Source organism: Theropithecus gelada, chromosome 6 (assembly GCF_003255815.1).
Source record: "Theropithecus gelada isolate Dixy chromosome 6, Tgel_1.0, whole genome shotgun sequence".
Taxonomy (NCBI): Eukaryota; Metazoa; Chordata; class Mammalia; order Primates; family Cercopithecidae; genus Theropithecus; species Theropithecus gelada.
In genome coordinates this window covers 81309602-81333820 of record NC_037673.1, presented here as the reverse complement: position 1 = coordinate 81333820, position 24219 = coordinate 81309602, and positions in this window count along the sequence as shown.

The window sequence follows — 24219 nt, the reverse complement described above, 5'->3', positions numbered from 1 at the left end:
TTTATAAATTACCCAATCTCAGGTAGCTCTTTATAGCAATGCAAGAATGCACATATACAGAGAATTCCTATCGGGAAGTGGGACATTGCTATAAAGATACCCAAAAATGTGCAAACAACCTTGGGGTTGGGTAATGGTCAGAGTTTGGGACACTTTGGAGGGTTCAGAAGAAGAAAAGAAGATGAGAAAATGTCTGAAGCTTCCTAGAGATTTATTAAAGTGTTGTGACCTAAATACTGATAGTGATATTGACAATGAAGTCCAGGCTGAGGAGGTCTCAGACTGAGATGAAGAACTTAGCAGGAATTGGAGAAAAGGTCACTTTGTTATACTTGAGCAAAAAAGTTGGAGGAATTGTGCCCCTGCTCTAGAGATCTGTGGAATTTTAAACTTGAGAGTGATGATTTAGGGTATCTAGTGAAAGAAATGTCTCAGCAGCAAAGTGTTCAAGACGTGGCCTGGGCTGCTTCAAAGAGCATATGATCATATGTGTGATGGAAAGGATCATCTGAAACTGGAACTTATATTTAAAAGGTAAGCAGAGAATAAAATTTGAAAAAATGTGAAGTCTAATCATGTGGTAGAAAACAAAATCCAATTTTGGGAGAGAAATTCAAGTCAACTGTAGAAATTTGCATAAGAGGAATCAAATATTAGTAGCCAAGACAACGGGAAAAATGCTTCCAAGGCATTTTAGAGACCGTTGTGGCAGTCCTTCCTATCACAGGCCCAGAGGTCTAGGAGGGAAGAATGGTTTTCCTGGACCCTGCCTAGGGACCCCCTGCCCTGCATAACCATAGGACACTGCTCCCTGCATTCCAGCTGCCCCAGCTTTGGCCTTGGTTAAGAGATACCCAGATACATCCCAAGTTACTGTTCTAGAGAATGAAAGCCAAAGGTTTTGGCAGCTTCTACAATGTGTTAATCCTGCAGGTGCACAGAGAGTAAGAGCTGAAGCTTGGGAGCCTCTGCCTAGATTTCAGAGGATGTATGGAAAGCCTGGATGTCCAGAAAACAGCCTGCTGTGGAGGCACAGCCCTCATGGAGAACCTCTACTAGGACAGTGCCGAGGGGGAATATGAGGTTGGAGACCCCATATTTGGAGTCCCCAGCGGGGACTGGGGCACTGCCTAGTGGACCTTTGAGAAGAGGGCTACTGTCCTCCAGAACCCAGAATTGTAGATCCACCAAAAGCTTGCACTGTACACCTAGAAAAGCAGGCACTCAATGTCAGCCTGTGAAAGCAGCTGAGGGAGCTGCACCCTGCAGAGTCCCAGGGGCAAGATGCCCAAGGCCTTCAGAGCCCACTCCTTGCATTAGTGTGGCCTGGATGTGAGACATGGATTCAAAGGAAATTATTTTTGAGCTTTAAAAATTTAATGACTGCCCTGCTGAGTTTGGGACTTGCATGTGTAGCCCCTTTGTTTTGACAGATTTCTTCCTCTTTGAATAGGTGTATTTACCGAATGTCTGTACTGCCGTTGTATATTGGAAGCAACCACCTTGCTCTTGATTTTACAGGCTCATAGGTGGAAGAGACTTGCCTCGTCTCAGATGAGACGTTGGACTATGGACTTTTGAGTTCATGATGAAATGCGTTAAGACTTCAGAGACTGTTGAAAATGGAGGATAGTATTTTGCAATGTGAGAAGGACATGAGATTTGGGAGGGGTCAGGGGTGGAATGAGATGGTTTGAATCTGTTTTGCTACCCAAATCTCATGTTGAATTGCAACACCTAATGTTGCAGGAGGAGCCTGGTGGGAGGTGATTGGATCATGGGGGCAGATTTCCACCTTACTGTCCTTGTGATACTGAGTAAGTTCTCAAGAGATCAGGTTGTTTAAAAGTGTGTAGCCCCTTTCCTTTCATTCTCTGCCTTCTGCTCTGGCCACATAAGACATGATGCCTTCCTCTTTACCTTCTGCCAAGATTGTAAGTTTTCTGTGGCTCCCCAGCCATGCTTTCTATACAGCCGGTGGAACTGTGAGCCAATTAAACATCTTTTCTTCATGACTTACTCTCAGCAGGTTTTTTATAGCAGTGTGAGAACAGACTAGTATGCCAAGCTCAGAACTATGAGAAAAAAGTGCTTATTGTTGAATGGCACTGAGATTTTTGTTTGTTTGCTTCACAGTAATAGCTGACCAATATAATTTTGAAATAGGTGTATAAATGAACATCTAGACTGCAACAATTGCATCTGAAATCTTTACCTCAAAGACTACATTGTTTTTCTGTAGAAAATTAAACTCCATTTATTTACACACACCTGCAAATGTGTGTAAATACATAGAGTTTAATGGCCTCATTATGCTTAAAAAATGATAAAAAGTCTTGTTATGCCTAAGGATTATAGAAGTCATGATAATCATTTTACTGTGCCATAGACTTTAATGTTATTATTGTGATACAATAATAATAAACTCATGTATATAATTATATAATATTGTGATTAGTCTTATTTGGTGTAGTAAGTGCAAGCAAATAATTTTAAAAATTGCCACCTTATGTATGTGCATATACATTCTTCATTAAGAGTGTTTTTTGATATTATTGAAAAAGTATGTTTTTAAGCATTTCAGGACTGACATTAATTATGAAAACACGGAAACCAAAATAAAATACTTGAATAATACTATATTCTGGTGCATAGAAAATCATGGATAATATGACATTAATTAACAAATATTCCACACATGTAAAAATCAATTGTTTAAATATTTTTAAATGATTTTTAAAATTCACAACAGCTGATTCACAAAAACTGAAAAAAAAAATTAGTCATTTCCATTTTCTGCTCAAATTTGTTTTCTAAAACTAATGATTTTTTAAAAGAAAGGTTAGTTATTAGGAAAACTTTCTAATTTAAAAAAACAAATATTTAATTTCTTTAAAAAACACATCTTGGCCGCACGCGATGGCTCATGCCTGTCATCCCAGCACTTTGGGAGGCCAAGGCAGGCGGATCAAGAGCTCAAGAGATGGAGCCCATCCTGGCCAACATGTTGAAATCCCGTCTCTACTAAAAATACAAGAATTAACTGAGCAGGAGGTGGAGGTTGCAGTCGACCAAGATCGTGCCACTGCCCTCCAGCCTGGAGACAGAGTGAGACTCCATCTCAAAAAAAAAAAAAAAAAGACTCAAGATATTGCACTAATTGTTTAGTACAACATCTAGAAACATTTTTAGATTTCTTTTTATAAATTTCTGCCACATTTTAGATATCTATAGTCCTACAATGGTTAAATATTTTATATTTAAGTTAACAGGGATTTCTTTAAAATAACATTTTAAGGAAGAATTAATATCTAAAGAGCATCTATGAATACACAAGAAAGACAAAGGGTCAAAAGGATAGTGAAAAAGATGAGTGATACAAAATCGACTGCAAAAATCTAAGCAGGTAATTAATTAACTACAAATTGAGAAAGGCGATTGCAACGTAACCATACCTAACTTCAGAGAAACAAAGAGATTCATTCACTTAAAAATGGGTAAAACTGACGGGGACCATTCGCTCATGCCTGTAATCCCAGCACTTTGGGAGTCCGAGGCGGGCGTATCACTGAGGTCAGGAGTTCAAGACCAACCTGACCAATATGGTGAAACCCCCCTCTCTACTAAAAAAGATACAAAAATTAGCCAGGATTGGTGGTGGGTGCCTGTAATCCCATCTACTTAGGAGGCCGAGGAGGCTGAGGTTGCAGTGAGCCGAGATCGTGCCATTGCACTCCAGCCTGGGTGACAGAGACTCCGTCTCAAAAAAAAAAAAAAAAAAAAAAAAAAAAAGAATTAAAAGTTTATGACATAATAAAACAATGCTATTATAATTTTAGATATTTCTGAGGAGTGTACTTTCCAATCCCTTCTAATACATGGTGAATTTCTTTATCAATTTAGTTTCAGCAACAGACCGAAAAAGGCCAGATGTGATACATTAGGACAAAGAATTTTCAAACACAAACTAACATGATGTAGATTTATAGAGATTAAGATAGAGACAAAAAGAGAGAAACAGGCAAAGAGACAGACATGCACACACACACACACACACACAAACACACACAGAATATTGGGAGCTCCTACTTTGTTCTAGGTGGCTACAATGTTTGCATGCCTAATTCACAAGAGGTTTTGTGATAGCATTTACAATATCAAGTTGAATTATTAGGTAGAAAGGTGGATTTAACTGCCTACTTACCTACTTTAGTCTAACAAGAGAATAATGTATAAGTCATGACCACAAACTGGTAAAACTTCAGTGTACGAATTTACTAGAATAAAACAAAATGGTGGAAGAGGAAGCTCCAAGCTCCTGTCCCTCCACAGAAACATCATAAAGCAAGCAAATTCTGTTAGAAGCAACTTTGTCAGAAACCTGGCAAAGAAAGTTTGATAGCAAACAAGCAAATGCTAAGTCAAGGAAAAAATAATTAAAATAATAGGAAAGCTTTGGGGTATTTTTCCCTTGCCCTTCCTCCACGAATCTTCCAACTTGGTGACAGTATTGAAGACAGCAATCCAAGTTGCCATTGTGCTACCTTGGTCCCTGATCCTGGAGAGAGAAGATTAGGGCGTATTTATCTTATTTACCAAGTATTATGAATGTCTGTACTAACTGGCCTTGAAGGCCACCTGAAGGGCTGAGGCAAAGCACCTATCTCAGTTGCTCCTATCACAGAACTCACTAAAGACAGAAAATCAGTGGGTATTGTTTGAAAATATTGTATGGCAAATAGAAAAAAAAAAAAAAAAATCCAGAGCTGCACAAGCAAAAGATAATGAAGATTATGGTTGAGAAAAAACATAGTCTGCCTAGACAGCAGGAGAAAAAGATTGGGAGATAATTTGCTTGGGAAATTAAGATTTTAAGAGGCACTCATATATACAGGATAATTTTTAAAGCCATGTGCATATCCAAGGCAGGTGGCATGTTCGAAAAAGACCTGAGACGACCCTAAGCTTTCTCCTCTGACTAATAGTCTGAGTGTGTGTTGAAGGAGTGACAGACTAAGCTAAGAGCCAATCTGCAACGACTTACAGAGATGTTCTTCACTTTTTGTAGTTTCTGTTGTTTGTTTTGTTTTTAATCTTTAGTTCTTGGTATTGAAAGAAATTATTTCAAAACAGTAGCTGAACATAAGATAAAGAAACAAAAATGTCGGTGACCGTACATAAAAATAACAGTAGACAAATGGCTGCATCTTCTAAGATACAAAATCAGCAAACTCTGCAGAAGGAGTAGAATTGTATTTCCAAAGATACCACAGTATCTTTGTGCAGTTTCAACAAAAAACTCACAAGGCATACCAAAAGCAGGAAAGTATAGCCTGTTAACAGAAACAAATAAATTGATAGAAAGAAAATATCCCTGAGGATGGCCAGGTATTGGAATTACTAAAAAATACTTTAGAGCAATTATTTTCAATGTGCTTAAAGAGCAAAAAAATAAAAAAAAGAAATAGCTAAAAATAATAAACTGTATGAAAAAATATAATATTAAGAAGAGCTAGAAATATTTAAAACTAAACAAATTTTGGAGCTGAAAAGTAAAAAGACTGAAATTTAAAACTCACTAAATTAAAAAGCAGATTTGAGCAGCTAGAAGAAATAATTAGTAAACTTGAAGATAAGACAATTAAAATTATCCAGTCTGAATAGTGGAAAGAAAAAAGGATGACAAAGGTGAGAACAGCCTCTGTGACATGTGGAATATCATTATGCAAAACAGTGTGCACTTTTGGGAGTCTCTGACAAAGAAGAAAGAATAAGGGAAAGGAAAAATATGTGAAGAAATAATAGCTTTAAATTTCCCCAATTTAATGAAAGATAGTAATCTACATATTGAAGAAGCTCAAGGAACTCTATGCTCAAAGAACTCCAAGGATAAACTCAAAGACATCAACACTGAGACACATCATAAGCAAACTATCAGAAGCAAAAGACAAAGAGAGAATCTTGAAAGAAAGCAACAGAGAAATGGCTTATCATGTGGAAGTAATATTCAATAAGATTAACAGCCAATCCAAGAAGAATATAAGGCAGTGGGATAACATTTAAAATGATAAAATATTAAAAACCCAACCAATAATTCTATCTCCAGTAAAACTGCTATTCATATTTGAGGGGAGATTTAAGACATTCCTATATAACAAAAGCTGAGGGAGTTAATACCCACTAGAACTAACTTACAAGGAATAATAAATAGAATTATTCAAGTTGAAATGAAAGGATATTAGACAATAACATAAAAAACTGTATTAAGAAATAAATCTGCTAACAGTAATTACATAGACAGATAGGTAAGTCATTATTTTTGTGTTGTGTATTTGCAACTCCACTTACATGATATCAAAGACAAATGAATAAAATAATAATTAAAAATGTATGTTATTAAACATTCCATGTGAAAATATGTAATCTGTGACAACCACTGTGTAATGGTGTGGGGCCAGTGCAGTTTTATTAGAGCTGAGACTGTGCATACTATTGAAGTATATTGGAAAGAATTAAAGCTAAACTGTTATATATTCAATAATTAAATGCAATCCCCATGGTAATCACAAAGAGCATATGTACAAAGTATACACAGAAGGAAACGAGGACAAAATCAAAATGGGATATTATAAAAAATCACTAATCATAAAAGAAGTCAGTAACGGATGAATGAGGGATTAAAAAGATATAAGATACACAGAAAGTAAGTAGCAAAATGGCAGAAGTACATTCTTCCTTATCAGTAATTACTTCAAATAGAAATGGATTAAATGCTTCAATAAAAAACAAGAGATTAACAGAACGAATTTTAAAAACCATAATCTTACTATACACTTACTATAGTCTGAGTGTTGGTTCTTCCTCCCCAAATTCATATATTGGTACCTAATCCAGGTTGAGTATCCCTAATATGAAAATCTGAAATCTGAAAAGCTCCAAAATCTGAAACTTTTTTCCCCAAAACCACCCATGGCCTCGTGCCTCCTCCAGTCCTGTGCCTATCGAAATCCCCGGCTCAGTCGGCAGAGAGGAGAGGTGGCTGGACGCCCAGACTACTTCCGGACATTGGAGAGAGGGGTTTGATCTCAGAGAGACATCTTGTCAGCATAACTTCCCAGAAGAATTCAGCCTGAGACGTCCAGACTTCAGGGGAAGTCTTCCCACTCCATCCCCTTTGCAGCTCCCCTTCCTACTGAGAGCCACCTCCCCTTCCTGCTGAGTGTCACTTTCATTGGCAATAAAATGCCCTGCATTTACCACCCTTCAATTCATTCATAGGCCCTCATTTCTCCTGGATACCAGACAAGAGCTCAGGAGCCACAAGTGCGGATACAAAATGCTGTCACACTTGCCCTTTGCCCTCGCTGGCAGAAGGCAGCTGCCTCGTGTGAAAAGGCACTGTTAAGCCGTCTGCAGATGGCAGAGTTGAAAGAGCACTATAACATGCCCTCTGGGGCGTCAGGGGTTGCCAGAAGCTGCCGTGGGGCCTGCATGGAGTTCGCTCCTGCCAGCACCTAAGAGCACTCCCCCTGGCTCCTGTACTCACTTGGGTACTCCCTCCCGGGAGAGGTGGAGCTCAGTGGGTCTGACTGAGTGGAGTTCTCCAGTGCCAGCACTGAAGTAGCCAGCTGGTTCCAGCGTTCATGCACTCCACTTCCCACCTTGTTCTCTTGTGCGCTGCCTCCCACAAGGAGTTGAGAGCTCCAGGATGAGTCAATGAAGCACCCCTTCACTGATTTCTCTGAGTCCCAGGAAGAGGTCAAAAAAATATTCTGCTTTATTGATATGGAGAATATGTGAAGCACTCCTTCAACTCAACAACAACAAAAACAAAGAAACAGACAAAATTAAAAATGGGCAAAGGGCTTGAATAGACATATCTTGAAAGAAGATACACAACTGGCCAATAAACACAAAAAAACATGCTCAAAGTCATTACTCATTAAGAAACTGTAAATGAAAAACACAGTGAAACATGGCTTCACATCAATTAAGATGGCTATAACTTTTTAAAATGAAAAAATGCAAATGTTGGTGGAAACACTGGAACCCTCCTACACTGCTAGTAGGAATGTAAATTGTCTCAGACTCTGTGGAAAACAGTTGGGCAATTCTTCACAAAACTGACTCTTAAATTACCATATAACTCAACATTTGCGCTCCTAGTTATACACCCAATTACTTGAAAACGGGAACTCAAACAGATACTTGCACCTAAATATTCATAACAGCATTTTTCACAACAATCAACTGATGAATGGATAAACAAAACATAATATATGCATTCAATGGGATATATTCAGCCAATTAAAAAATGAAGTTCTAGCACAAGCTACAGTATGGATGAGCCTTGGAAACACAATGCTAAGTGAAATAAACCAGACAAAGAAGGAAACATATTGTATTATTCCAAGTATATGAAATATCTATAATAGGCAATTTTCATAGAAAAAAAAATATGTTTGATTTTGCCAGGGCTGAGGGAAGTGGTAATGACAAGATATGTTTAATTGCTACATAGTTTGTGGTTAGGATCTTGAAAAACTGTGGAATTAAATAGCGATGATTAGCTACAACATTGTGAACTAGTCAGTGTCACTGGATTGTACACTTAAAATGGTTAACATGATACATTTAATGTTATGTATATTTTATCACAATAAGAAGAAATTATAATAAACTTTATCTGCACTAAAGAAACAAACAAGCAAATAAAAACAATCAGCAAAGGCTTTTTTTCTTTATTGATTTGTGGATGAATGGAGAGCAAAAATTTATTCTGAGAATAGGTAACCTCAAATCACCCCTCTCATGAGTTTGCAACATGATATTTCAATATGTATCTGATCACAGTAAAAGAATCTAATGTGGAAAATTTAAACAATAAGTGATCATAAGATCTTCTTTGGAGTAACTTGATTTCAACTAATGTCTCAATGATGTTTATCAATAAAGTTCCAAAGTTTTCTTTCAAAAATTACAAACTTACAAGTAAAGAAGGCACCAGATCAGAGAGTAAATATAAATAATAGAAAGCAATACAAAATATTTTATCTATACATATTCAGCTACTGGAAGCATCAGAAAGAGTATATATGGAACTATTAGAAAATAGTTTAAAATAAATATATTTAATATGTTTCAAGGAATTAGATAGTTTTTAAACTATGAGAAAAAATAAGTTTAAAATAAATAAAATTTTAAAAAATAATGAGAAGAAAAATATTTATTTGGTGTTTATGAGATTCAAGAGCATGTCACCTCAAAATATACCTCTTTGGCATATTGATTATTTTGATTAAAGGCACTTGAAAACAGCAGATACAAGAAATGAACTCTGACCTTCGTTTCTTTCCCTGAAAGGAGATAAAGCTCCCATGTAAAAGGTGCCCTTAATGGAGGAAGGGGGACATTCTTATCACCAGGGACCAGCAGTCGATGCCAGGAGAAATCTGTACAAACTTTTTTAAACTAACCCTTATCTTTCTAGTCGCTTTCCGCATTTAACTGTCCTAGCCGAAACGTCTTTGTCTTATCATGTTTTTCACAATTCACTACTCTTTGTCCAACCCAGTACATAATCTTTTAGCCTTGACTGCTTTTTGGGGTATCCAATTTTCTTGTGTGGGCTCCCATGTATGTATAAAAAATAACTAAATAAAGCATATATACTTTTCACCCTCTAATCTGTTTTATGTCAGTTTAACTCCTAGTCCCAGCAGGAGTGCCTAGGGAGTTAAAGGAGAATTTTACCTATATTACAGTATATAAATCAATAATTTATGCCCAAGTAAAGGAAGAATTAATGAAATTTAAGAACACCCCAAATAATTCACATACTGAGGTCAAACATAAGTAGATAAGTAATTTTCGAAGGAAAAAAAAAAAAGAAAACATGAAGAGTTCGAGAATGTCTCCCACATATCAAACCAGAGGTTCAGAACAAGATAACTGTGTGATGGAAGATATTTGAAAACATAACGCCGAAAATGTTCTCTTAATTATGAAAGCCAAGTAAAATTCAATCCAGAATCTCAGTAATTAAAAGCAAACTAAATGTAAATTGAGAGGGAGTAGCACTTCTTGTCACCCAGGCTAGGGTGCAGTGGCGCAATCTCCACTCATTGCAACCTCCGCTTACCCACTTCAAGAGATTCTCCTGCCTCAGCCTCAGCCTCCCGAGTACCCGAGTAGTTAGGATTACAGCTCCCTATCAGGCCTNGTCGATGCCAGGAGAAATCTGTACAAACTTTTTTAAACTAACCCTTATCTTTCTAGTCGCTTTCCGCATTTAACTGTCGAAACGTCTTTGTCTTATCATGTTTTTCACAATTCACTACTCTTTGTCCAACCCAGTACATAATCTTTTAGCCTTGACTGCTTTTTGGGGTATCCAATTTTCTTGTGTGGGCTCCCATGTATGTATAAAAAATAACTAAATAAAGCATATATACTTTTCACCTACTAATCTGTTTTATGTCAGTTTAACTCCTAGTCCCAGCAGGAGTGCCTAGGGAGTTAAAGGAGAATTTTACCTATATTACAGTATATAAATCAATAATTTATGCCCAAGTAAAGGAAGAATTAATGAAATTTAAGAACACCCCAAATAATTCACATACTGAGGTCAAACATAAGTAGATAAGTAATTTTCGAAGGAAAAAAAAAAGAAAACATGAAGAGTTCGAGAATGTCTCCCACATATCAAACCAGAGGTTCAGAACAAGATAACTGTGTGATGGAAGATATTTGAAAACATAACGCCGAAAATGTTCTCTTAATTATGAAAGCCAAGTAAAATTCAATCCAGAATCTCAGTAATTAAAAGCAAAATAAATGTAAATTGAGAGGGAGTAGCACTTCTTGTCACCCAGGCTAGGATGCAGTGGCGCAATCTCCACTCATTGCAACCTCCGCTTACCCACTTCAAGAGATTCTCCTGCCTCAGCCTCAGCCTCCCGAGTACCCGAGTAGTTAGGATTACAGCTCCCTATCAGGCCTAGCTAATTTTTTTTTTTTTTTTTTTTTTTTTGAGACAGAGTCTCGCTCTGGTTCTGTTGCCCAGGCTGGAGTGCAGTGGCGCGATCTTGGCTTACCGCAAGCTCCGCCTCCCGGGTTCACGCCATTCTGCCTCACCTTCCTGAGTAGCTGGGACTACAGGTACCCGCCACTACGTCCGGCTAATTTTTTATATTTTCAGTAGAGACGGGGTTTCACCATGTTGTCTCGAACTCCTAACCTTAGATGATCCACCCGCCTCTGCCTCCAAAAGTGCTGGAAGTACAGGCGTGAGCCACTGCACCCGGTCGTAATATTCTATTTCTTAAGTTGCATACTGTGTGCAAGTTTTTTTCTGATGTGTTATTTATTTAATGTACTTTATTTCTTTAATGTTGTATATTTAAAATAACATATTTACTTTGAAACTGCGCAACTGAAAAAAAAAATCTCAGGAAAATATCCATAATTTATACAATAATATTTATAGTTTTAAAAAACAATTTGCATAAATCCCATGTTTCCATTAATAAGCCAAATATGTGCCAATGCATGCAGAAAACAAAAATTGTCAGATAATTGGGACCTCAGAAATTAATTTATCTGTATTTTATTCTTAGGTGATTTAATAACTTAGTAAAATTCAAATGTTTAGGTTGGAGAAGTCAAGAAAAATTTTAAAAACGTCTAACAATATTAAAAAGTTAAGCATGATATTTAAATAATTATTTTCAATATATATGCCCACATAATTTTTAGGAATAGTTATATGACATAAACATAAGTTATTTTGTTTAATATAGTCTTAACAACCAATCTGTCTACTGGGGACCTGAAATTAAGAACTGAAAAGAATTAGCCCTAAAAAAATAAATAAATAAATAAATAAAATAAAAACCTCAATTGGAGAAGGGAGTGTTCCTAATTTTGACTATCTACTAAAACAGGAATACATATTAACGTTTTGAGATTTGTATTTACATCTTACCAGTTAAATAAACACGTAAAATTGATGTTCTCTTGTCTATTACATTTACCTTTTATGTTACATTACCTTTACATTTACAGATTGATGTGATGTTCAAGATGATTAAAAAAAAAAAAAGCTTTGAACCCTGAAGTTCACATTATTTTGCCATTCAGAACTAAGAAATTAAAATTGTGTAGTAAGTAACAGCTAAAATTAGAAGGCTACATAAAATTAGAAGGCTACATTATTTAGAAGTATATAATCTTTCATTTTAGAGTTAAAATTAATTTCATAAATTAGCTAATCAACCCCAGGTAATTATTCCAGGTAAAATAAGTTTACTCCAGGTAAAATAAGAGCCCAAAAAGTTGTGACTTGCCAAAGTCACATAGCTGAAAATCTAATAACTTAGAGTGACAATAGAAACCTAAATTTCTGTTGTTACTTTCATTGACTAATTCACAAGAGAGATCCGAGAATTAAAATCTCATTATCAGAGTTATATTATGTAGCCTTGTTATATGCAATTACCAAGTAGATTTGTTGCTGTAGCTTGAGTTCTAAGTATTGTATTTTTTAACATATCATTGACGATTTACACAAAGGAATAACTTAGAATTCATTTATGTTTACCATTAATGGCATTCAGAAGAAAGCAGTTTTTCTTCAATAAACATGCTTCCTTTAAATATAGAAAATATTTATAGTAAAACCAGGAAATTTCATCACAGTTCTTCATTTAATGTTTGAAAGAAAAAATTCTGTTGACAGTATTTATTAAATTTTTCTGTACAGCGTATTGCCCAGTATTCAGTATTGTAGTAAGACAAACAAAAATTGGGAAGAAATTGCAAACTTATAGACAGACACCAAGAGGAAATTATAGTATATGCCAAAAATTATATGTAACTGAAAATATACACATATTTATATGATGAAGAAATTATACTATTTTACAGTATTGTAAATCATCGGTCTAGTATTAGTTTTCAATATCTAACAGTGATGTATTAGAATTAATATATACAAAGCATTTAGAACAGTGCCTGGCATAGAAAGTTTTTAATTAATGCTGTTACTATGAGTAGTACAATTATTTTTATTACTATTGCTGTAATTAAAATTCTATGAACTCATATGGATGATATTAAGAAGATGGTTGAATAATGGGAATGAGCAAAGGAATTCAAAGTAAGATGTCAGTGGTGGTGTGTTTTGGAAGGAGAAATGAAGATTTTTAAAAAAAGGCACATTTAGTCCCCTGGTGAGAAACCTAGCCAACTGCTGAGCCAGATGCAAAAGTTCTATACAGGTGCCTCATATCCTCTTGCAGAAGTAATAGGGAGGCAGGTTGGGGAGTGGGAAGCTCAAGTGACTCACTGCTTCTACACTTGTGTTACAGCTCTACTTTTATCTCTTTCACATAATGAGATATTTTGAAACACTCCCATTAAAAAAAATTATTTTGACTTGCGAAATAATTATGTAATAACTCATGTTTTTGGATTCCCTGTGTGGGGAGAAATTACAATGTGTTCTGTACAAAGACATATGTTAAGTCTTGACTGTTTGTATAATGAAATTTCTCTGTTGTCTTGCTTCTGTATTAGTTTACTAAGACTGCCATAACAAAGCATCAAAAACTGATGGCTTAAACAACAGGAATTCATTGTTCACAGTTCTAGAGGCCAGAAGTCCCAGATTAAGGTTTCTGCAAGTTTGTTTCTTCTGAGAGTGTGAGGAAAAACCTGCTCTGTGCCTCTTCCTTGGGCTCCTGGTCGTTTGCTGGCACTGGCATTTCTTTGTTTGTAAAAGCATCACCTCATCTCTGTCTTCATTTCCGCATTCGGTCTCCTCATAGATGTGTGTTTATCTCTGTCCAAATTTTCCTTTTTTTTTTTTTTTTTTTGAGATGGAGTCTCGCTCTGTCACCCAGGCTGGAGTGCAGTGGCTCAATCTCGGCTCACTGCAGCCTCTGCCTCCTGGATTCAAGCGATTCTTCTCCTTCAGCATCTTGAGTAGCTGCGATTACAGGCACTCACCACCACGCCTAGTTAATTTTTGTATTTTTTGGTAGAGACAGGGTTTCATCATGTTGGTCAGGCTGGTCTCGAACTCCTGACCTCATGATCAACCCACCTTGGCCTCCCAAAGTGCTGGAATTACAGGCATGAGCCACCGTGCCTGGTCGCTTTTGTTATAAGGACCCCAGACTAACATAAACTAACCCCAGAATAACATAAGCTAACAGTAATACAGAAGTAGGGGCCAGTATCCTCATTTTAAGTAATTACATCGGTAACATCCATATGTCTAAATAAGGTTACATTTTCAGACACTGGGAATGAGGTGGGGGGCACAATTCAACCAATGATACTCCCCAATGTTTCAAGGATGCTCTTCCTTAACTTTCGATTTACCCATTGTTTCTCCATTTCCTGAAATATACATACTTGAGAAAAAACAGGTCCAGGTTCAGTGAGCCCACATCCAATCAGGTTCATCAGGGATTAAAATTGCCCTTCATTTTTGTTAGTTTAAATGTCCTATTTCACAGATAAATATTCTAAGAGCCAAGAAAGTTGTGACCTACTAGGGTGCAAAGATTTTAAATACAACAGTATAGAAATTCTTAAACACGGGCTCTGATTCTAGATGCCCTCTTGAAATCTTATTTAAAACCAATGTTTTCTAAATTTATCTGACCATTAACATTAATCCCTACTTCTTTTCTCTCCACACCTCTTATAATGAAGAGAAAAACAACAACAACAGATATCACACGCTTGCATTCCCAAAGTTATATAATAGTGGAACTATGTTTCATAAGGCAACATGGTTATCTGTATTCGAATATATTTGAGAAATACATATAAATATTTATCCCTTTTGCAAATGTACAAAATATCACACAATATCAGAGTCTGAGATGTCCAAACTGTGTTACTTTGTTTAAACCAGTTTTCCTAGATTTATCTGGTTATTGATTTCCTTTTAAAGGCCACTCACATTAACATTCTGAGGGACAGGCCTTGAGAATGTCTGCTAAGTACATTTTCCTAATTGAAGCTACTTATAGAACTTCTATAAAAGTCAGTCTTCATTGTGCTAAATCACTGTCATATGCAATAGAGTAGAATAACAAATCCCGATGAAAATATCATTAATTTGTCATCTTATTCAATTGTAACTATCACCGCAAACAATTCTTGAAAACATGGCGTATGTACATATGTGTAAATACGGTTACTTATTCTGTCTATATTGAAATTACTCTTTACATTCCCCAAATTTTACATCTCAAAATGTCAAATTACCTTCATGTTAAAAATAAATTCAACAATAGGTTAATTGATGGGCTGCTGTTCTCCGAAGCACAGATTTAAAAACTGAATCTTGCAGTGTTGCACAGGATAGATCATTTGAGACTAAACTTGGACATTCTGAAGTGCTTGGAACAACTTTGTCTTTTAGAGGAAAGGGTGACAAATTCATTCAACATCACAGGTGTTTTATCAAATATTACTTTTTTCTTCAAGGTCTCTTATAAGCAGCTTACATTATGTTGACTTTTCTCTATGTTTTAAAAGTGTATATTCTAAAAAGCACAAACTAGCAAAAACTCACATTAGGTACATAATAAACATTCTCTTGCTTAACATTTACTACTTTAAGAATATTTATCTTATGGTTTTAAAAGGAAGTGGTTAATACGAAATGTGTCATGTAAGACCCACTTTCCTCCTATTTTCAACATTAATTTCCTTGTTAAGAATCACTGAAGCAAAGACATGGAGAGGAAGATTGACATTGATAGCTTCCTTTAATAAAAGTTAGGGGTGAAAAATTATCCTAACTTTGCCATTCTATCCTACAGTCTGTTTTCTGAGGAGGAGATAGAATAAAAATGAGGACAGAGAGAGTTTGAGTTTTGAGACAATAAATTTGTCATATATAGAAGACAATGACATATGAGAAAACTAAAGCTTGAATTAAAACAATATGTTGATTAGATATGTCGCTTAATATTATTTGGGTAGACTACTGTAAAAGTGGAAGTATGGAAATTTGGAGAATGGATTCACGGGTGGCGTTGGGAACTGAGCCCACACAGTTGCACCTCCTTGTCTCTGAATCTTTTTCTTTCCTGTATGTTAATAACTCCTCTTTCGCGCCTCAAGAGAGCAAGAATCAGAGGATACAGACAAGTGGTCTCTTACCTAAACCTAGTGTATCTCTTAGGACATCTCCTCTTTCTGACTAAAATCCCTCTAGTGGAACTTTAATTATAGTGCATTTAACACAGGACTTAACTAGTGTTTCTACAGTAGTCCCCGTTTATCCATGGGGAATATGTTCCAAAATCCCCAGTGAATGTCTGAAACCATGGATCGTACCTAACCCTTCGTATGCTATTTTTTAATATACATACGCATCTATAATAAAGCTTGATTTATAAATTAGTCACAGTAAGAGTTTAACAATAGCTAATAATAAAATAGAACAATAACAATACTATAATACAATTTATGTAAATGTTTACATCCATAATTTTACATTTACTATTTTTGAAACATGATTGCCCATAGAAAACTAACTGAAACCACAGAAAGTAAAACTGTACATAAGGGAGAACTACTTGTATTTGTTCCTTCCAAATTTCATGTTAAAATTTGGTCCCCAGTGTTGAAGATGGGGCCTAGTAGGAGGTATTTGGATCATGGGAGCAAATCCCTCACAAATGGCTTGGTGCCATCCCCACAACAAAGAGCAGGTTATTGCTCTATTGGTTATGGTGAGATTTAATATTTGAAAAGGGCCTGGCACCTTCCTCCCCCTCTCTCTTCCTCCCTCTCTCACCATGTGACTTGCCAGTACCCCTTTCACCTTCTGCCATGATTGAAAACTTCCTGAGGTCCTTACCAGATGAAGATGCTGACACCATGCTTCTTATACAGGCTGTAGAACCATGTGTCAAATAAACCTCTTTTTTAAAAAAAATAACTTATCCAGCCTCACATCTTCCTTTATAACAATGTAAAATGAATAGAGACACTACTGTACTTATTATTATTATTATTATTTGAGATGGAGTCTCACTCTATCACCCAGGCTGGAGTGCAATGGAGTGGTCCCAGCTCACTGTAAACTCCTGGGTTCAAATGATTCTCCTGCCTCAGCCTCCCAAGTAGCTGGGACTACAGGTGTGTGCCACCACACCTGGCTAATTTTTTTATTTTTAGTAGAGATGAGGTTTCACTATGTTGGCCAAACTGGTCTCAAGCTCCTGGCCTCATGATCCTCCCACCTCAGCCTCGTACCTAAATATACATGTTATGCATACTTGATGTATTCTAAAATACCAATCAAAAATATGTATTAAATATTTACTACATGCCTACTATTACAATGAAACACTATTTCTCCTATTATGAAAGTACCATCACTCTAGAGTTGAAAGTGCTACCATTGCACCATGAGATCTTGGAGGAAATCACTCTAAAGGTGCCCTGTCTCCTATCCTTGGCACCTAAATCTAATGATTCTCTGCCTTCTACAGCTTCCTCTACACCTCATCTACAAAACATCGATCTTACCATCATTGCACTGACCTTTATTTTCATCTGTCTTCACTTCCCTCCTTAAATTTCATTAGTATTATACTATTTTTTATACATTTCAAGCAAAATCACAACTGAATAAATTCATCTTAGGACTGAGCCACCAAATTTAGTGTTGCTGAAGGGAGGGAAAATTAACTTTTTGCTGTCTGGTATTCTTGACTTTAAGCGGGTCCTTAGTGATGTCCAGGAGTTCTCCTATGCTTCCCTTGTTTATCCACCACTATCTACCCAACTCTCAGAGGTGACTATTTTGTAACTTTATATGACCTTTCAATGCTTCCTATTTCACTGTGAAATAATTATGCAACAATGAATATATGTCCCTACCACCACATCTACCCACCTACCTGCATCTATACTTCTAAGGATGAACACTTCCCTCTTTCTGCCAGGTAGAGCAAATATATCCAAGTATGCCTTCTTAGATCTCATGCACTATTATATGTGTAAGGTTGTTGTTTTAGCAATTGTTCTTACATTTGCTAACATTATCTATTATGTTTCCTTTTTTTTATTTATTTATTTTTTTCCTGCTCCTTCTCCTGAGGCATAATTTCCCCTTTCTATTGAATCATTCTCACCAGCATGCAAAAATGGTCTAATAACTGCCATTTCAAAGAAATAAAATTATTCCTATGTATAGTCTCCTCTAGCTAAATTCTAATGAATCTGTCTCTTTTACACTAATTTTCCTGTATTCTCTTTTATCAGTTATTCTCTGTACAATTTGTCTTGAACTCACTTCAGTAAGTAGTTTATCACTTCGCCAAACGCACCCTCGGCGAAGTCAACAGTGATCTCCACACTGATAAATCCTGTAGTTAATCATCCAAATTAGACTTCTGTCCTCCTTTGAAACTTTTCTTTTCCGTGTATTTTTTTAATTCCTTTGAGTTTTTGTACATGTATCCTCTTGCCTGTCTTCTTATAACATCAGTAGTTTCTCTGATAGACATTTTCAACTCCTAAAGCTTTAAATATTAAAGTGATCTATTTCTATTATAATTGTCTGTTCATGTCATCTGTGATCCCAGAATAGCATAAGCCAATTAAGAGTAGAAATTATGTATTTTCCCCTCTTTATCCACAGGCCCTGGAACTATTAAACAAATCAGTTATCTCTCTCAAGGCTTTTCTGATGAGGATAAAGTAGCCTTCAGCAAAAGTGAGTTATTCTTTCCTCTAACTCCTACCTTGTAGTCCCAAACAAATTGTTTGACATAAGCATCAAGTGGCTTCTTCTGATTTTCCATAAGAGAGAAATCATTTTACTGTAATTTATTATAATGACATAAAACAATGAATTATTTTGTTAGTCTTATAATATATACTATCGCAGAATTTAGATAATTCTTAAACAAAAATATAAAATATAACTTATTCATCCAAATTTGTGTATCTCTTACCTGAGGGTCACTATTTTGAGAATCTTGCCTTTGAACAGAGGACAAAAATACGCTGCTACTCGTAAACTACCTAATCACTGGAAGTAAATCATGCTTGCTTATTGGTAATATAATGTTGGCACTTTGTTAAATGTACTTCACTAAATAATAGGACTTTGTTCAGGGCAGGTATCCCTCTTGTTCTCAGGCATTCTCCACACTCCATAAAATAAAATTATTTTATGACTCCAATATTCCTCAAGCAAAAATGTCATAAATATCGTTTGACCTCAACTGTCAGAATTAAGTTACTGTATTCAAAAATCTGAATAACTGCCATATCATTCATGGGGAAAAATGAAGAACATCTTTTGAGTAGAATATATATACACACATATATATGTGTGTGTGTATATATATATGTACAGAATATATCCTATATATATTTTTATATATATACCCCAAAAGTAAGATATGTATTTATACCTCAAAAAGAAAAAAAAAAAGCAAGAAGGAATTTCTGTATGAGCATTGGGATGAGTAATCCCCTACCAATATGGAGAAGACAGTAGAGAAACACTTGGAAAGGACTAAAATAGAGTCGAAATTACCTATTTAATCTCCTTATATTAGCAGTGTACAATAATTTATTTCCTTTTTTTTCAGGTAAATTTAATATAAAGTCCTTCAGTGTTGTATTTAACATATCCATGTAGAAACTTAATATATTTAGGAAAAAATGATTTAGTGCAATCCCCACAATGCTTTCATAAGACATAAATATTAGTTTTGATTTAAATAATTACTTTATATCATCTGAAAATGGAGAAAGATACTGCTCGGAATCATGTGTATACTGTTGCACATTATTTTGCTGAGACTTTTTTAAATGACCTTGATACTTTCGAAAAGCACTGCATAGAATGTTGAATATTGGCCCCCACTCTCTTCTGGCATCATGCTACCTGACTTCAAACTACACTACAAGGTTACAGTAACCAAAACAGCATGGTACTGGTACCAAAACAGAGATATAGACCAATGGAACAGAACAGAGCCTTCAGAAATAATACCAAACATCTACAACCATCTGATCTTTGACAAACCTGACAAAAACAAGAAATGGGGAAAGGATTCCCTATTTAATAAATGGTGCTGGGAACACTGGCTAGCCATAAGTAGAAAGCTGAAACTGGATCCCTTCCTTACACCTTACACAAAAATTAATTCAAGATGCATTAGAGACTTAAATGTTAGACCTAAAACCATAAAAACTCTAGAAGAAAACCTATGCAATACCATTCAGGACATAGGCATGGGCAAGGACTTCATGTCTAAAACACCAAAAACAATGGCAACAAAAGTCAAAATTGACAAATGGGATCTCATTAAACTAAAGAGCTTCTGCACAGCAAAAGAAACTACCATCAGAGTGAACAGGCAACCTACAGAATGGGGGAAAATTTTTGCCATCTACTCATCTGACGAAGGGCTAATATCCAGAATCTACAAAGAACTCAAACAAATTTACAAGAAAAAAACAAACAACCCCATCAAAAAGTGGGCAAAGGATATGAACAGACGCTTCTCAAAAGAAGACATTTATGCAGCCAACAGACACATGAAAAAATGCTCATCATCGCTCGCCATCAGAGAAATGCAAATCAAAACCACAACGAGATACCGTCTCACACTAGTTAGAGTGGTGATCATGAAAACGTCAGGAAACAACAGGTACTGGAGAGGATATGGAGAAATAGGAACACTTTTACATTGTTGGTGGAACTGTAAACTAGTTCAACCATTGTGGAAGACAGTGTGGCGATTCTTCAAGGATCTAGAACTAGAAGTACCATTTGACCCAGCCATCCCATTACTGAGTACATACTCAAAGGATTATAAATCACGCTGTTACAAAGACACATGCACATGTATGTTTATTGCGGCACTATTCACAATAGTAAAGACTAGGAACCAACCCACATGTCCATCAGTGACAGATTGGATTAAGAAAATGTGACACATATACACCATGGAATACTATACAGTCATAAAAAAGGATGAGTTCATGTCCTTTGTAGGGACATGGATGCAGCTGGAAACCATCATTCTCAGCAAACTATCACAAGAACAGAAAAGCAAACACCGCGTGTTCTCACTCATAGGTGGGAATTGATCAGTGAGAACACTTGGACACAGGAAGGGGAACATCATACACCAGGGCCTGCTGGGGGGTGGAGGGAGGGGGTAGGGATAGCATTAGGATATATACCTAATGTAAATGATGAGTTAATGGGTGCGGCACACCAACATGGCACATATATACACATGTAACAAATCTGCACGTTGTGCACATGTACCCTAGAACATAAAGTATAATAAAAAAAGAAAAAGAAAAGCACTGCCTAAATGTTTTCTAAAATGTCATTTAATTTGGGTGTGTTTGATATTTTCTCATAATTACACTAGGATTATGGATTTTGGAGGAAGAATACCACTAAGGTGAAATATAACTCATACTGTGTTTATCAAAGAATATATAATATCAGCAGTACTCATTACTAGTGATGTTAACTTTGATTATTGGGATAAGGTAGTGAAACTGTCAAGTTACCCATTGTAAAGATTATTACAGGCAAAGAGAACAAAATAATTCAAAAGCCTCAAAACAGGATACGACATGTGTGCAAGAAACTGCAAGGAGGTCAATGTTGCTGCAAAAAAGTAGTGGAAAAAATTACAGGTAGATTTTTTCTTTTTTTTTTTTTAACTTTTAGGTTCAGGGGTACAGGTACAGGTTTGTTATACAGGTAAATTGCGTGTCACAGGGGTTTGGCATATAGATTATTTTGTCACCCAGGCAATAAGCATAGTACCTGATTGGTAATTTTTTGGTTCTCATCCACCTCCGACCTTCCACCCTCAAGTAGGCCCCTGTGTCAGTTCCCTTCTTTGTGTCCATATGTACTCAATATTTGGGCTTCACTTTATAAGTGAGAACATGGAGTATTTGGTTTTCTGTTCCTGTGTCAGTTTGCTTAGGATAATGCCTTCCAGCACCATTCATGTTGCTGCAAAGGATATGATCTTGTTCTTTTTATGGTTGCATATTTCATGGTGTAAAGTTGGTAAAGGACATAAAGAGACACTATTCTTTCTTTCTTTCCTCCCTTCCTTCCTTCCTTCCTTCCTTCCTTCCTTCCTTCCTTCCTTCCTTCCTTCCTTCCTTCCTTCCTTTCTCTCTTTCTCTCTTTCTCTCTTTCTCTCTCTCTCTCTCTTTCTTTCTTTCTTTCTTTCTTTCTTTCTTTCTTTCTTTCTCTTTCTTTCTTTCTTTCTTTCTCTCTCTCTCTTTCTTTCTCTCTCTCTCTCTCTCTTTCTTTCTTTCTTTTTTTTTTGAGACAGAGTCTCTCTCTGTTGCCCAGGGTGGAGTGCAGTGGCACAATCTCTGCTCACTGCAACCCCCACCTTGGGTTCAAGCAATTCTCCTGCCCCAGCCTTCTGAATAGCTGGGACTACAGGCACACACCACCACACCCAGCTAGTTTTTTTGTATTTTTAGTAGAGACAGGGTTTCACCATATTGGTCAATCTGGTCTGAAACTCCTGAACTTGTGATCTGCTCACCCTGGACTCCCAAAGCACTGGGATTACAGGCATGAGACACTGCACCTGTCAAATAGACACTTTTCAAAAGAAGACATACACGTACTCAACAAGCATATGAAAAATGTTTAACATCACTAATCATGAGAGAAGTGCAAATCAAAATCACAGTGAGATGCCATCTCATACGAGTCAGAATGGCCATTACTGAAAAGAAAAAATAACAGATGCTAGCCAGGTTGCACAGAAAAGGGAATACTTATACACTGCTGGTGGGAGTGTAAATTAATTTAGCCACTGTGGAAAGCAGCTTGGCGATTTCTGAAAGAACTCAACCCGGCAATCATGTTATTGCATACATATCCAAAGGAACACAAATCATTCTACCATAAAGACACATGCATGTTTATGTTCATCACAGCACTATTCACAATAGCAAAGACATGGAGTCAACCTAAATGCTCATAGACTGGTAAATGCCCACGGACCATTGGTCCATGCCAATGGTAGACTGTATAAAAAATATAAGTAGATTGATTGATTGATTGATTGATTGATTGATTTTTTGAGACGGAGTCTCGCTCTGCCGCCCAGGCTGGAGTGCAGTGGCCGGATCTCAGCTTACTGCAAGCTCCGCCTCCCGGGTTTACGCCATTCTCCTGCCTCAGCCTCCCAAGTAGCTGGGACTACAGGCGCCCGCCACGTCGCCCGGCTAGTTTTTTGTATTTTTTAGTAGAGACGGGGTTTCACCGTGTTAGCCAGGATGGTCTCGATCTCCTGACCTCGTGATCCGTCCGCCTCGGCCTCTCAAAGTGCTGGGATTACAGGCTTGAGCCACCGCGCCCGGCATGTAAGTAGATTTTTAAAAGCACAGGAGATTGGTTTATAACTCATAGGGATGCCTTATGAGAAATTTTAAGGTCTTTGAGTTCTTTAGCTTTTACTTTGAGTATAATATGAAAACATTACTATGTTTCCCGAGAATCATTTTAGCTATAATTGAGGAGAAAGTAGTTTGGACCAGGTTGACCAGTTACTTATTAGAAGCTAATATGTAGTAACATTTCTGATATATTTTAAAGATAGACTCAGTAGTACTTGATGATGAATTGGATATGGAGTGTAAGAAACAATGAAAGAGAGGGAGGAATCCAAGATCTTTTTGGCCTGATTAACGGACTTAGAAGATTATAGGATGAGCAAGTGTAATAGGATAGGTCAGGAGTTTGTTTTTGTGAATGTTAAAACTCATATGCTTATTAGATACGGAAGTAAAGATCTTGTATAGGTATTGGAATATAAGAGTTACACATGACCGGATGCGTTGGCTTACACCTGTAATCCCAGCACTTTGGGAGGCCAAGGCGGGTGGATTACTTGAGCCCAGGAGTTCGAGACCATCCAGAGTAACATGGTGAAAACCCGTCTCTACTAAAAATATGAAAAAATAAATAAATAAATAACTGTCTGTGGTGGCACACGCCTCTAGTTCCAGCTACTTGGGAGGCTGAGGCAGGAGAATCGCTTGAAACCAAGGGTGAAGGTTGCAATGAGCCAAGATCACACAACTGCACTCCAGCTTGGGCTACAGAGTGAGACTCCGTCTCAAAACAAACAAACAAACAAACAAAAAAGAGTT